Source organism: Miniopterus natalensis, chromosome 2 (assembly GCF_054644295.1).
Source record: "Miniopterus natalensis isolate mMinNat1 chromosome 2, mMinNat1.hap1, whole genome shotgun sequence".
Classification (NCBI taxonomy): domain Eukaryota; kingdom Metazoa; phylum Chordata; class Mammalia; order Chiroptera; family Miniopteridae; genus Miniopterus; species Miniopterus natalensis.
Window position 1 is genome coordinate 100,622,893 of NC_142082.1, and position 14,745 is coordinate 100,637,637.

The window sequence follows — 14,745 nt, forward strand, 5'->3', positions numbered from 1 at the left end:
CTAGATTCTTCCTGCAATTTCAGCTCTTCTTTATTTTGTTTTAATCTTTTGTTCAAGGCATATTATTCTGATGTCGAAAATTACTGGTGAGTTATGGAATTCCTGAGAAGTAGCTGTTTTCATATATGTCTGATTTGTCATCTGAAATATGGAGAACTTACAAATCTTGAAACCTTGTTCACCACTGTGGATATTTAATCCAAAAGAAAGTGAGATATACTGAGATTTTGTATTATTTTGCTAATTTGGGACAGACATCCGTATTTATGGTCCATCCCTTTATAAAGCCTAGATATTTGTGCTAACCTAACATGTAAATAAAAATAACTATATAATTTGAGCTATTAGATTTGGATAAAAGTTTAGAGCTGAATTTTTATGTAATAACATTGCCTTAAATAGATATTTTTGATTTTTGTTTTGGTAATAGAAAATCTAAAATTTCAGTTCTATTTAGGATTAGAGCTAATAGTTATCTTAGAAAAAACAATTATGAGTGACAGATAGAACATAATATTATAAAGTTAGGTTTGAATAATGCTAATAAAATATAGTTTGGGCAATGGGGTCAGCTGAAGTGAAACTGTAAACATTAGCCCTCTTTTTCTGATTTCTTTGTGGTATAGAGATTCTTCTCCCATGTTACAGAGTAATGTGGCCAAGGCCCAGGAAGATGTCTTACTCCTCTTAGAATTCTCTCAAGAGTCAGAGCCATGCTTCAAACCTCCAGGAAATGCTTGCTGACCATCGATTTATTCTTTGTTAAACGCGCTCTCTTAAAAAATCAGTCACAAGACACATCAGAAAATGAAAGCTTTAACTGTTTCAGTGATGCCTCACTTTAAAAAATGTTGTTGTTGCTTGAAATTATCTGTTGAAAATGTGCACATTCATAAAAGGTTCTCATTGTTTTGGTCAGTAGCCTGATTGAGTAGCTTACCTGTGTCAGGCCAAGATGTGGTGCTTGGTGGTTTACTGGTACATTTCACTTAGAAGCATTTCAAAAGATCTATGGGACCCTTGTGCACTAGCAAATAAATGGAATCACTCTATGTCACCCTGTCAGAGAGACAAAAGCTAAAATTGAGAGATCAATGAAGCCCTCTTTAATTAGTAAAATTTTTTAAACGTCTTTATAGAAATATATTTTATATACTTATATTAACCTTTAGATTACATTGTAGACAGGAATTTTAGTTAGTAACATTGAATAAGGGATGCTCTATTGCATAAATTCTAAAAATCTTATTTTGAGTCACATAGTAACATATTTGCATAGCGCTATCTGTAGGTGATCATCAAAAGAGATTTGGTAATTAATGTACAGCAGATCCTCAAATAGCTGTTTGGTTCAATGTTGTTTCATTATAACAATGATAAGAAAAAAAATTCTTTTCTAGCCAGGGCAACTGTCTATGGAGTTTCCTGTTCTCCTCATGTTTCATGGATTTTCTCTGGGTCTTCCAGTTTTCTCTCACCTCCCAAAACTGTGCACATGAGGTGAACTGGCGTGTCTCCATTGTGCCAGTCTGAATGGGTGTGGGTGTAGTTGTGGGGCCCTGCGACGGAAGGGCATCCTGTCCAGAGGGGTCCTTCCTAGTGCCCTGAGCTGCCCAAAGACGAATCACTTGTTTGGAAAAACATTATCTTACTTGTTTTTCTTAGTTTTTCTTAAATGTATACACGATTCACACTGACTTCAATGTTTAATATTAGAAGTGTTTGGGGTTTTTCTTTAGAAGTTTGGTGATGTTTTTTGTAACCAGACATGCCATAGGAACTTCACACTTATTTATATCAATTACCTTAGGGTAAAATTGTTTTTGTGACATGTTGTTTAGCTTATAGTCACAGTTTCCAAGAACCTATCAACGTTAAGTGAGGACTTATTGTATACACATTACTCTTGAATATGTACAATAATTTTTGGTACTTAAATTTTAGGCTCTAGTTAAAGGATATATCTATATACGAACATAACCAACACATTAGTTTGGTTTTGAGGTTAGAATGTGTTTAAATAGCTTAAAATTGGGTAATGGATGTAAATTAACATGGCTACCTGCTTAATGTATCTAATCTGGGCAGCTGACTAATGCTTCTAGGTTAAAGAAGTTCAGACTTAATTCAAATTGTATAGTTTTCTGAAGTCCAAAAAATATATAAAAATATTTTTTAATCTTTATTGTTGAATTTATTAGAAATGTCCTCTTTTTCCCCCCATTGATCTCCTCCACCCTGTATCCCTCCCCCCAGGCCTTCATCACGCTATTGTCTGTGTCTATGGGTTATGTATTTATGCATATAAGTTCTTAGGTTAATCTCTCCATACCCAGCCTGGCCTTCCCTCTGAGATTTGTCAGTCTGTTCCATGCTTCTATGTCTCTGAATCTGTTTTGTTCATCAGTTTATTTTGTTCATTAGATTCCACATATGAGTAAGATCATGTGATACTTGTCTTTCTCTGACTGGCTTATTTTGATTAGCATAATACTCTCCAGGTTACACCATGCTGTCTCCAAGGGTAAGGGATCCTTCAATTTTACAGCTGTATAGTATTCCATGGTGTAAATGTCCAAGAAGATGCTTAATATGATTTCAGTCTTCTTGAACTTGTAGAGACTTGTTTTGTGCCTTAACATGTGTTCTATCGTTGAGAATGTCCCATGTGCACTTGAGGAGAATGCATATTCTGCAGCTTTGGGGTGAAATGTTCTGTAAATGTCAATTAAATCCATCTGATCTAGTGTGCCATTTAGAGTCATGTTCCTTGTTGATTTTTTTGTCTGGAAGATCTATCCAGTAAAGTCAATGGGCTATTACAGTCTCCTACTATGATTGTATTGCTGTTGATCTCTCCTTTAAAGTCCTTCAGAATTTGTGAGTGTGTGTGTGTGTGTGTGTGTGTGTGTGTGTGTGTTTTCCAGCCAGTTTGTCTTTTGTTCTGAGGTGGGTCTCTTGTAGACAGCATATATTTGGGTCTTGTTTTCTTATCCATTCAGCTACCCTGTGTCCTTTGATTAGAGTATTTAATCCATTTATATTTAAGGATATTATTGAAAGATATTTATCTACTATCATTTTATTTCTTTATGCCTATGCTTCTCAGTCTCTCTATTTCAACTTCTTATTACAAAAGCAGTCCCTTTAACATTTCTTGCAATGCTGGTTTGGTGGTGATAAATTCCTTTAGCCATTTTTTGTCTGGGAAGCTCTTTATTTCACCATCTATTTTGAATGATAGCCTTGCTGGATAGAGTAGTCTTGGTTTCAGATCCTTGTTTTACATTAGCTTGAATACATCATACCTGTAGAGTTTCCTTTCTGGCCTATAAAGTTTCTGATGAAAAATCATCTGACAGCCTTATGGGAGCTCCTTTGTAGGTAACAGATTGCTTTTCTCTTGCTGCCTTTAAGATTCTCTCTTGGTCTTGAATTTTTGGTGTTTTAATTATGATGTATCTGGGTGTGGGCCTCTTTGGGTTCTTCTTGCTTGGGACTCTGTGCCTCCTGAACTTGTGTGATTTTTTTCCTTGACCAGGTTAGGGAAGCCTTCTGCCATTATTTCTTCAAACAGGTTCTCTAACCCTTGCTTACTTCCTACATCTTCTGGTACTCTTATGATTGAATATAGTTACATTTCATGTTGTCCCACAGCTCCCTTAAACTGTCCTCCTGTTTTTTAATTGTTTTTTCTTTTTTGTTTTCTGATTTTTTTCTACCCTGTCTTCTAATTCATTGATTCAATCCTCAGCTTCCCCTAATCTGCTGTTTATTCCTTCCAGTGTTTGTTGTTGTTTTTTATTTCTGCTATGTCATTCTTAATTTCTTTCATAGTTTCTATTTCTTTTCTCATGCTGTTGAGCACCCTTATGATCAGTATTCTGAACTATATCTAATAGATTTCTTATCTCCATTTCATTTAGCTCTTCTTCTGGAGAATTCTTTTGTCCTTTCATTTGGGGCTTGTTTTTTGGTCTCCCCATTTTGGCTGCCTGTTTGGATTTGTTTCTATGTATTAGGTAGATCTGCTAGAGCTCCCAGTCTTTTGTATGCTCTCTGGTGCACGCCAATGTCAGATGCTGTTTTGTGACTGGCCTTGAGTACCCTGTTTGAAGTTTTCTACACTCCACAGCTTGTGGTTCCCTCTTTAGGGGCTGTGTGCGTTTGGACAGGACCAAGATGCACACCAAGGTCTGCTTTTCCAAGCAAATCCTGAGTCAAGAAGCAAATCAGGCAGCCTCAAAGCTCCCAGAGGCTGATTGTTATCAGTCTCTTAATGAGCCTCAGGCTGTAGAAACTCCCCAGGGTGGGGCAATTTCTTCCCCCACTGGCAAAAGCTGCTAGGGAGGTAAATGTCTGCCTGAGAAAGATGTCCTCTGACATATGGGGGAATGACTCAGCACAGGAATCCAAATGGCTGCCCTCTGAGCTCTGTTCCCCCAGCCAGCACTCCTAGATTCTCCTCACACAGCCCTAGTACACTCTGCCCTCCCTCCATGGAAGCCCAACTTGAGTGGCTGCACAAGAATCTTTGGGTGTTGGCTCTTTAAGAGGGTGCCTGCATTTCCACTCATCTCTCCCTGGCAGACAGAAACCTGGCTGCTTTTCACAGCCAGATGTTCCTCAGTCCTGATGCTCTTGGCTAAGCCTAACCTGGGGTTTAGACTCCAGAGTCCTCAGTGGGAACCCTCCACAGCTGAGATATCCCTCAGGACCTTTAACTGTTGCCTGTGGGAGCCTGGCAAGCCCTCTCGCACCTCTGCACTTCCTACCAGTCTCTATGTGGTCTCCACTTTAGGTCCTTGGCTATGAGGGTGCTCTCCATCTAGTCTTCAGTTGCACTTGATTATTTAAGATGGTTTTTCTATATTTTAGTTGTAATTCCAGTTTGGTCCTGGGAGAGTGTCAGTGTAGCTTCCACTCAATCCTCCGCCATCCAGGAATATCTCTATAAAAATATTTTAAAGCTATCCAAACTATTGCTCAACTATTTCATCTTTATGGATCTTAAGAGCCATAAATAAATTTAACAAAAGTGCCCTCCTTTTAAAAAACAAATGTTGTAAACTGCTGAGCTTTGTTTTAACTGAATAACATTGTGGTTTGGGATTCACCTAGAATTTGTTCTTATAAAACATTAAGACTAAAAAAGAAGAGGAAAGTGCTATTACTTTTAAACTCATGGTCCTAATGAGCTGAGAAGAAATACAACAGAATCTTTCCCCCTTTTACTTTTCTGCATATTTTGGTGGTAAAGTAGAAGAACTAAAATACTTGTTTTGAGTTTTTAATAACATGAATATAAGTTATTAACACTAAATGAAGTGGAATTTTGGATTGTTCTCATCCTCAGCAACTGGTAGAGAATGTAAGTAGATACCCCTAAACTTGCTCCATCTCAGCATGCACAAGAGCCTCGGTGGCATGCCTGAAGCCTGTAGTACCTTTCGCGTGTGTGTAGTTTACAGCTTCTGTTCATATAAAATAAAGATAATTATACACATTTCATAGAGAGAATATGAGGGCCAAATGAAGTAATATACAGGGTGTCCCTAAACACTTTAAGAGCTGATAGCTCAATTTTGAAAATGAAATGTATTTTATTTATTCTTTCTTTCTCTTTCTTTCTTTCTTCCTTTCTTTCTTTCTTTCTTTCTTTCTTTCTTTCTTTCTTTCTTTCTTTCTTTCTTTCTTTCTTTCTTTCTTTCTTCTTTCTTTCTTCTTTCTTTCTTTCTTTCTCTTTCTTTCTTTCTTTCTTTCTTCTTTCTTTCTTTCTTCTTTCTTTCTTTCTCTTTCTTTCTTTCTTTCTTTCTTTCTTTCTTTCTTTCTTTCTTTCTTTCTTTCTTTCTTTCTTTCTTTCTAATTCTCATTGGAAGATTATTTTTTTCCATTGCTTTTCAGAGAATGGAAGGGAGAAAGAGGGAGAGGGAGAGAGAAACATCAATTATGAGAGAGACAGATTAATTGGTTGCCTCCTGCATGTGCCCCAACAGGGGCCAGGGATCAAGCCTGCAACCAAGGTATGTGCCCTTGGCCGGAATTGAACTGGGGATCCTTCAGTCCGCAGTCTAATGCTCTTACCACTGAGCCAAACCAGCTAGGGCAGAAAATGAAATGTATTTTAATACACACTGCCTTTATAATTATTCAAAATGTATGTATACATTTTTGGGGACACCCTATATTTGAGAAAGGTAGAGAGAGCTAAAGAAATGCAAGGTAAATACTGCTAATGTTGGGGTTAAATAAGGCCCCAAAACTTTTAAGAAACTCTGAAAGAATTTTAGGGCTAATTTCACAACAGTAAGAATTTTTACCTAACATTTCTGAGAAGTGAACACAAACTGTGGAAAGTAAAATGTAATTTTGCTGTGCTCTAGAAATAGAAATTTCATAGGTCTGGATTGTAGAATTGAGGAAAATATAACATGACTTTTCAGAAGAAGAAAAAAGAAGGAAATATAGATGCCATGCAAAAGTAAAAGAATAAACAAAAGTGAATTATGAGGAAAGGGTGTCCCTCTCCCAGTTTGCTTGGCCTGTCCCTTTGCTTGTTTCCCATCATGGGAGAAGTGATTCTGACCTGTGGGTTGGTTAAGGCTGGGGTGGGACGGGTGGGACCTGGGAGAGAGGACTCTCCTCTGCAAGTTCACATTGGAGTTTTAGAACTTTACCTCCCCCTGGCTTTTGAAGAACTAAGTAGGACGACAAAACTGCACTTGCAATGAGCTCGTCTTGATCTCGTAGTCTTTGGTGAGCTTTGCCATGGTGCTGGTACCATCTCGTAGGAAATATTGTTTGGGTAAGGTTGCCCATTGCAAGGAGATTGGTCTCTACAGGAACGGTAACTATACTGGACTGGAGGGAAGAGCCTTTCTTTGGGGAACAGAAAAGATGGATTTGAGGAGCCCAGGAGGGAATGGGGAAAAGACAGTCTGGTATAATAACTCCAGATTTGAACTGCACATTTTCTCAGGAAGAATCTAAGCTGTTGAAAGACTGTTTTTATCCTCACACACATAAAAGCTAAGGAACACCTCAGGTAACTGACTGACAACTGTATGCCAGGACAAGTCATCCACTCCCCGCAAACAGGAGGGTGGGAAGTGGCCTTCTGCGGGGCCACCGTTCCTGACAGTCTCCATGAACTTGGATCACCTCACCTGTTAGTGTGCTGCCTACCTGGCTGTCTTTTTAAAGCTAAGGCTTGCTTTTAAAACGTTGATGATTGTTGAGTCTTTTCCATAAGGAGGTTTAAGACCTGCAGCCTTTACTCATTGCATTTTGTTTTTAGAACATACATTCTTTAGATCACAGGCCGCTTTAATTCTCTCCCTCCATCAAATGATCACAAATGATAATTCAAGATAGATTCTAATAGAGTTGCAACACACACTGTGTTGTCCTTTAATGGAAAAAAATGTGACATATATTGGGTTCTCCATGAAAAATCTCATTTTCTTCTGTGATGACCAATAAAAAAACGTATCAAGAAGCTTCTGCTCCTTCTGTTTTAACATCACTCACTTCTTACACATGCATTTCACACACTATTTGTACTCCAGGTAAAATACACTGTCAACCATCTGCTTATCACACAGATATTTATTGGACACCAACCATGTGCAAAGCATAAAGACACACACCATTTGTCTTCAGCGTTTATGTTTTAATCATATACGATGAAATGGATTTAATGATTACGTATTCTATCTATATATGTCCCTGCAGACTATCTACACCACAGTCTCAGGGACAGAGACCCGGAAATCAAGGAAAAGGGTTCTATTTTTGGCCCAGGCCCAGACTTCTGGGTGCCCCTGGCTGGGTATCTAGCCTGTGCTTCAAGTTCCCTTCTGCAAATGGAGCCACCGCGCCTCCCCTTTCCTATAACACTCAGCTGTTAATGAGTGGGGTGAGAAAATAACTTCAAATTACGTTTCTTCTTTCAAAATAGCTTGAAATAACTTCCTACTTGTTGCACGCTGATAGTTCCCTTCTGCTTCTTATAAATTATAAAGCAATTTGACCTGAAGATTAACTCTGAGGATCAGTGCAAGATTAATGGAAAAAATCAATTTGTGAAAGTAGAATGGCTGTAAGAAGAGTCTTATGTGCAAGTCTGATTCTGGAGTACAGAACTGACCCTGTAATTATAATGTCAATAATTACCCATCAAGGAAGAAATGCAGCAGCTCCTCGGCCATTCGTGTCGACCCATATTGTCTTCAGTGCCAACCTGGCCTCCCTTTGCCACACACGTGAAGGCATCATTCTTTTCCCAGGTGGCCCCACACCTTGCTTGCTTGATTTGGCCTTTTGCCAAGGAACTCCTTCAGAATGTGAAAAACATCATGGGATCCTCAATTCAAGGGATGTGGAGAGGGGGTAGAATATTCTCTCTTGACTTTCTTAGCTAAAATGGTGGATATTCTAAGAAAGCTCTAACAGACACCCATGGAATCTCAAGGAACTGCTTCCAAAATTCTAACGTAGGCCAGACCTGGAGTCTCAAACAATTACGTGCTTCAGACATTTAACAGAGCAACATATTCCCTGCCACCCAATTTGGTGTCACCTTTCTGAAACGTTCTTCATCTGCCCCAGCAGTAGAGTCCTGTGGGGAGGCTAGACAGAGCTGACCACTCCAGGGCTAATTGTGGGTTGCTGGCTTGTTGGGGGGTTGTATGAGGGGTGGCCTACAAAATAAGAGAAGGCAGAGGCATCTAGAAACTCTGAGATGGGCTCGCCTAATTGCATTTCTCTACTGTTTACGTCAGCAAATTGGCAAAGAAAGGAAGGCCTGAATCATTAAGGATGTGCCGAGGGTAGATCATTTGGGAGACACACAGTTTTGTGCATCAGTAGGGTATGTAAAATTAACAGGACAAAGGCAGAACAATTGTTAATGGTACTTAATTAGAAATGGACTCAAGGACTCAAATTTAATTGACCACCAGCATGAATGGCTATTATTTTTATGCTGAAACCGTTCTGTGTCCCGTATTCTATTTTCCATCTACAAAATAAAAATTTAAAGGATTTAAACATGGAAAAAGTCAACATTTCCTGGGGGCTAACTGTAGGTCAGATATCTGAGGGAAGCTGTAATTTAAGAAGGCCTCTTCTTTTGGAAATACAATTATAGACCCCATGTTTTAATCTTTATTACATTCCTCTTAACTATACACACAATTTGTACCCATGTGTCTCTTGACATATATTCTGTGTAGTGTGTATGGGTGGGCAGATTCAAACCAGGTATGCTACAGAGAATTTTAATTTGCCACACACACAGCCTTGAATCAAAGTGGTGGCATTAAAGACCACTTAACCAAAGAGCACTGAGCAGGACTCTGAGCTTGACCAACCAACCAAATAAACCTGGCCATCTCATACGGGAGGCTCTCATCACCGGCCAAAAGGGAACGTTCACTTACTAATGAGAAACTTCTTGCTCTCTGTTATATAACTACTAGATGAGGAAGTGCTTGCTGCCCAGAGTGAGTTTTCGGACAACAGCCTTTATTAATATTTCATACAAAGTCCTGAGAACCGAGCAGGAGTTCATTTGCTAAATGCCTCTTTGCCACTTTTCTGTGCTTTGTGAGATTTTCATTTCCCCCACTCTTTATAACTATACAGTGAGTCTGATGAGTAATTGTTTCTTGTGAATTAACTGTCTCCTGTAATTGCTATCAAACATTTCACTATGTGTTTAAATTAAACCAAAAGGCTGAGTCATAGGAAGGCTATGCTGGGCGGTTTTTATAGAGATGTTTTGAGCAAAATTCAATGGAACTTCCCAGGATTAGGAATCCCAGAAGGTAATGGTGCACAATTTGGGAAGATTCCTTAAGACTGGCCAAATGTCTTAACTTTTCTTTGGCCATATTCACAGATTTTAAAAAATTGAATAGGCATTTTTATTGCTGAATTTAGAAACTAAGATCCTGACATGAGTCCCTAGGTAGTAGGTAAATAGGACATATCACTTATAAAGCATGCGCCTATTCTTGGAAATCTATGTTTTAGTTCCATCTCCAATGACTTGGTAGACTGTTTCTTGAAAAATGGACTCTAGCCTGTGGTTTTAATGTAACTTCACTGCTCTTTTATGTGAAAAGGCAGAACCTGGTAGATTGAGAAGATGGAAAGGGTGTTGTGGATTTAGACTATGGCCCAGATAGTGCCTTCTAATGAGCTTCAAGTCACTAAACCCTATTTCTTCATACTTTCTCTAAAAGCCTTGTAGGATGTTTTATCACCTTGAATGCAGTTGTCTACTTAATGATAATAGCTGTAATAGATATAATCAATGAGCCCTTAGTAGTGTCAAAGCACTGTTTGTGCTTTTGCATACATTATCCCTAATCTGTACAACAATTTTAAATAATAGACATAATTTCCCCAATTTTCCCATAAGGAAACTGAAGCTCAGAAAATTATTTCTCAGGTGTTTTCAGATCATAGAATGTAAGTAGGTTGGCATTTCAGAAAGTTACTTGTCATTGATGTCCCATGGTACCCCTCAAAGTTGTTCCCTGTGAGTTCCCAGAGGAAGGAGCAGAAATCCTTCAGGGGACAGGTTTGGGGGAGCACTGGTTTAGTCTTGTCACTAGTGATCCCACAGAGTCCACCTGTTGAGTTCGAGTTGATCTGAGGGTGGGAGAAGGAACGAGAAAGAAGCTTGCAGCAAATGGGAGAATTTGACTCAAATTTCACAATTTCTTTGATGACCTGCAGCTGGTTCAGGCCCCAATCCCGCAGGTGAGAAAAGACCTGTTGAGCAGGTGTAAACCCCAATGGGATGAGCAGGTTTAAACAAGACCAAACTCGGGAGAGTAGCAGATCAAACAGTTAATTTGGCACTTCTGCTGTGGCACTTTCCCCTGATAGTACTGTCCCTCTCTGTGACCTTCTCACCATCCAGGGGTATTTGATCTTTTGCAGTAAAGTCCCATGTCCTCATTTGTTGCTCAGGATTAATTTTGGGGGTCAATGTTAAGCAAGCACTCCGCTCTCAGTGGATGTTTAAGTAAGAGACATGGGAGAGTAACTAAGGGAGATGAGGGAACGGCCAAAGGGAAATGGAAAAGCAAGCATAGGGTTTCCAGCTGGTGAGTGAACAAAATGGGGAGAGGGAGGCTGTAAAGTTCAGCCTCAGCATGCCTTGATCCAGTCACTCTGAGTGACTAATTCACTCAAAATTAAGGAGCTTTAGAGATTTTTAAAAATTTATTTTTATTGTTGAATAGCGATTTTTTTTAAAAAAGAGCTTGTTTTATAGATGAGAAGTTGAGGCTCAAAGATAAACAACTACCCCTCTACTCTCAGCTAGCTATCAGCAAGCCCCAGCCTCTGATTCCCTGTTTATTATTACTCTTTATCCTTATGTCCATGATTAACGTTGTACTGAGTCTTCATGGGAAGTGCTGATAATCTGGTTGAATAAATGAACCAACATGGTTTCAGCTGCTGGTAGATGGTGAGCACTGCCTTTTAGAAAAAGCACCTTGAAGGAAGTAAGATCTGGGTCCTAAAGATGGTGGGTGAATACTGGAACATTAAATGGAAAGGGAGAGGAACACAGATGTGACAGAGTGATGTGGGGATAGGAATGGGTTGAGGACTTGAAGACGTGCCTGAAGAGTAATTTGACTGGCTTATTGGATTTGGGTTGAAAAAAAAAGGAAAAGTAAATTTAGATGTGACATGGAATTTCTTGAATGGGGGCTAGAGAGTTGAGCCCATCAGTCATTCTGCTTCAGCTCACCCTCTCTGGCTAATGCCTAGGTACTCAGCGACCTATCTGCCATGGTCCCACCAGGTCATTCTTATAGACTGATGGACTTTACAGACTCCTTGGTGGTCTTATTCCTGTGGCACATCTTAAGCAGGGTATGTGCATTGTATCCCTTAAACTCTGCCTTCTATGTCTGAAGATCAAAACCTTGGAATCCAAGAACTTGGATTTCCACTCAGTCTTTTTCAAAAGTTATATGGGTTATAGTATCTCATTTCCTTAGGCCTTTATTGTTCCATCTGCCTTGTCCTCACCATTAAAAATTATGTAAGATGATCACATATTGCTACCTTATTGAGACATCCTCTCTTGTATGAAAGTCTTCAAATAAATAACGTGAGGAAATAAAAAATGGGTATTTAGAAATTCTATAGAGCCAAATGGGAGGTTGTGGCTTGTAGCTATTAGACCAGAAGGTGCTTCTCCACTTGAAGCATCGTTGCCTAAGTTGAAATTTTCTGTGACCATCAGTTTGCCAAATACTGATACTGCTGTGATGAGCTTACCTAGCCCCGGTCAGATCCCCTGTCTTCATTAATACTCTTCATTGTGACTGGATTAGCACTGATAGTGATGACATAGTGCTTAGTTGAGGGGTTATGTGTGAGGTCATTTGACGGTCAGTAGTACCCTTTTCAGCACATTTTAGATAAGTGATGGATGGCAGGGTTGCTGCCTGACATGAGATTGAGTTCACATCTAGTCAGGCCATTATCAGGATTCACTCTTCTCAGGCAGTCACCTGAGCCAGAGATGTGTGCTCTTTTACTGTTCACCAGGCCCTGAGGTTATAAAGATGCATAAGATGTAGCCCCTGCTCTTAAGTAGCTCCCAGCTGGTCAGATAATAAAATCATAGCTAACACTAATGATCTGCCTGCTGTGTGCCAGGCACTGTGCTAAGCATGTTACACAAGTTAACTCACTTAGTATCACCCTAATGTTTGCTGATACAGAAGGACCTTAAGTTATTTCCCTTTTGTTTGTTTTTTAACTCCTATAATAAAACTAGTAAGACGTGGTAATATGGAATAGCTTCTTTTGAGTTGGCCATGAGTGTTAAGAGCACATCCAAGAATTCGAGACAATTCACAAAAAAGTACAATAAGTGAGCAAACCTGGATGAAGGAAAGAAATGGAGTTAAGACTAATATGGAGATACGACCCACAAGCTTTACTTTCTAGTTGCCCAGAGAGAAAGAGAAATGAAATAGACATATACAAGATTAAGCGATCCATGAGCTAAAAACCAACCAAGAGAAGTACAGCCTTTCAGGGAACTGAGAGCTGAGAGAAAGGACTTCTCCTCTCCTGCTGTGTGGGGTGTGTCCCACCAACTCCTCAGCCACAGCCCTATGAGAGAGGGGTGTCACGGGACTGAGAATTACAATGCCCTTCAGTGGCAACCTGTGCATAACATCAAAGCAGAACTTATTAAAAGTGATTTGTGGGCTGATATGGTCCAATGATTGCAGAAATATTGAAGGATTAAAACTACTGAGCAGTTTTCTATGACTCCGATTCTCGCAATCGGGCTTTTGCTATCCGGGGCTATGTAACAAGAAAGTTATAAAATCATGACTTCAACTCAGGTCTGACTACCTCTAGAATCTATGGTCCTTAGGGTAGATTGTGACTTCCCACCCCCACCCCTGAAGGCTTTCTGGATGTTTCTGTATTGACCACTATATAATAAATAGTATGCTGTCTTCCTTTTCATGAGAACAAAATGAAACAATACTAAACTATTCTTCACTGAGTGGAGTTAATACCTTAAGACTCCTTGCAGGGTAAAAGATATTTGTAGGCACTCCTAACATTTCCTTAAAGATTTCTGTTTATCGGCTCACTCTTCCTCAGCTGACCAGTCTTTCACTAAGAAGAAAAATGAATGAACAGAATAGGTGTTCTCTTTGACACCCATATCTGGGTGTAACCAAGTAACCACCCCTTTAGCCTCCCAATCACCCTGGTGTTGAACTGAAAGGCTGCCTTGGTCCTGGCTCAGGTTGTGTAAAAGAGAGTCAGAGTTTGGGGTGTGGGGATCACTGGAGCTCCTGGTGGAAGCGGGCAGGAGAGGAGAGGAAGGAAAGGAGAGACTGGGAAGACAGGCCCCATTCTGAGTGTGAATGGAGCACAGGGCCCTCGAGAGCAGGAAGCAGTGCAGGCCAGGACGCTCACGGAAAAGCTCTTATCTAAACAGAGGTGGGCAGGACGCTGGATCACCTCCACCATTGTCCAAGGAGCTGACCCAAAGCCTTCAATCCCTGAAAAGTCTTCTCCACTCCCCTCTCCATTCAGACAAGAAGTAATTTTCAGTATGGGCTCCAAGGCGTCACAAGGTCTCTCACTGCACAGAAAGCCACTCCTCCAGAATCCCCTTGGCCTGACCCTATGACCACCCCAAAGGCCCAGGCCCTTTTCCTGGAGCAAAGGAGCAGGAACCATTCTGTCTAAACACTCCTTCCAGCTCCACGCCTCTTTCTGCCAGCATCCTTTCCCCTATATTGTTTTATTTGTTTTAAGAGAATGTGAGAGGAGGGGAAAAGATAGTGTTTGCAGATTCTATTAATCTGATGGCTCGGACACACTATCAGCGATGTTTTGACACAGCGCATGCAGGAGCTGAGGGAAGTTTACATCAGGCCCTGCTGCAGGGTGGCTGCCATACCAGGGAGCCAGCCCTGGCCGCGCCCTCTGGCAGGCTTCCAGGTGGTCTTTTCTTTCCTTTCTATTTTTACAAAGACATTTTACGGCCTCGATTTGTTCTTTACTGCTGCTCTACCCCTTTGTTTCCTAACTTGAAATGATTTAATATTCTTTACAAATAGATTCTAATCACAGTTAGCATGTGCAGTTTAATCTCATTAAACAGATAAGCAGAGTCCACACAAGAAGTCCTCAGATTTCAACATCTAAAAAAGAAAAAGGGAAATT

At 40.0% G+C, this 14,745-nt stretch overlaps 1 protein-coding gene across 1 annotated transcript in view; it reads left to right on the plus strand.

Annotated features, from left to right (window-relative positions):
* FLT1 (fms related receptor tyrosine kinase 1) overlaps nucleotides 1–14,745 on the plus strand; it is a 178,788-nt gene that overhangs the window by 62,086 nt on the left and 101,957 nt on the right. The gene's annotated exons all lie outside the window — the stretch shown is intronic.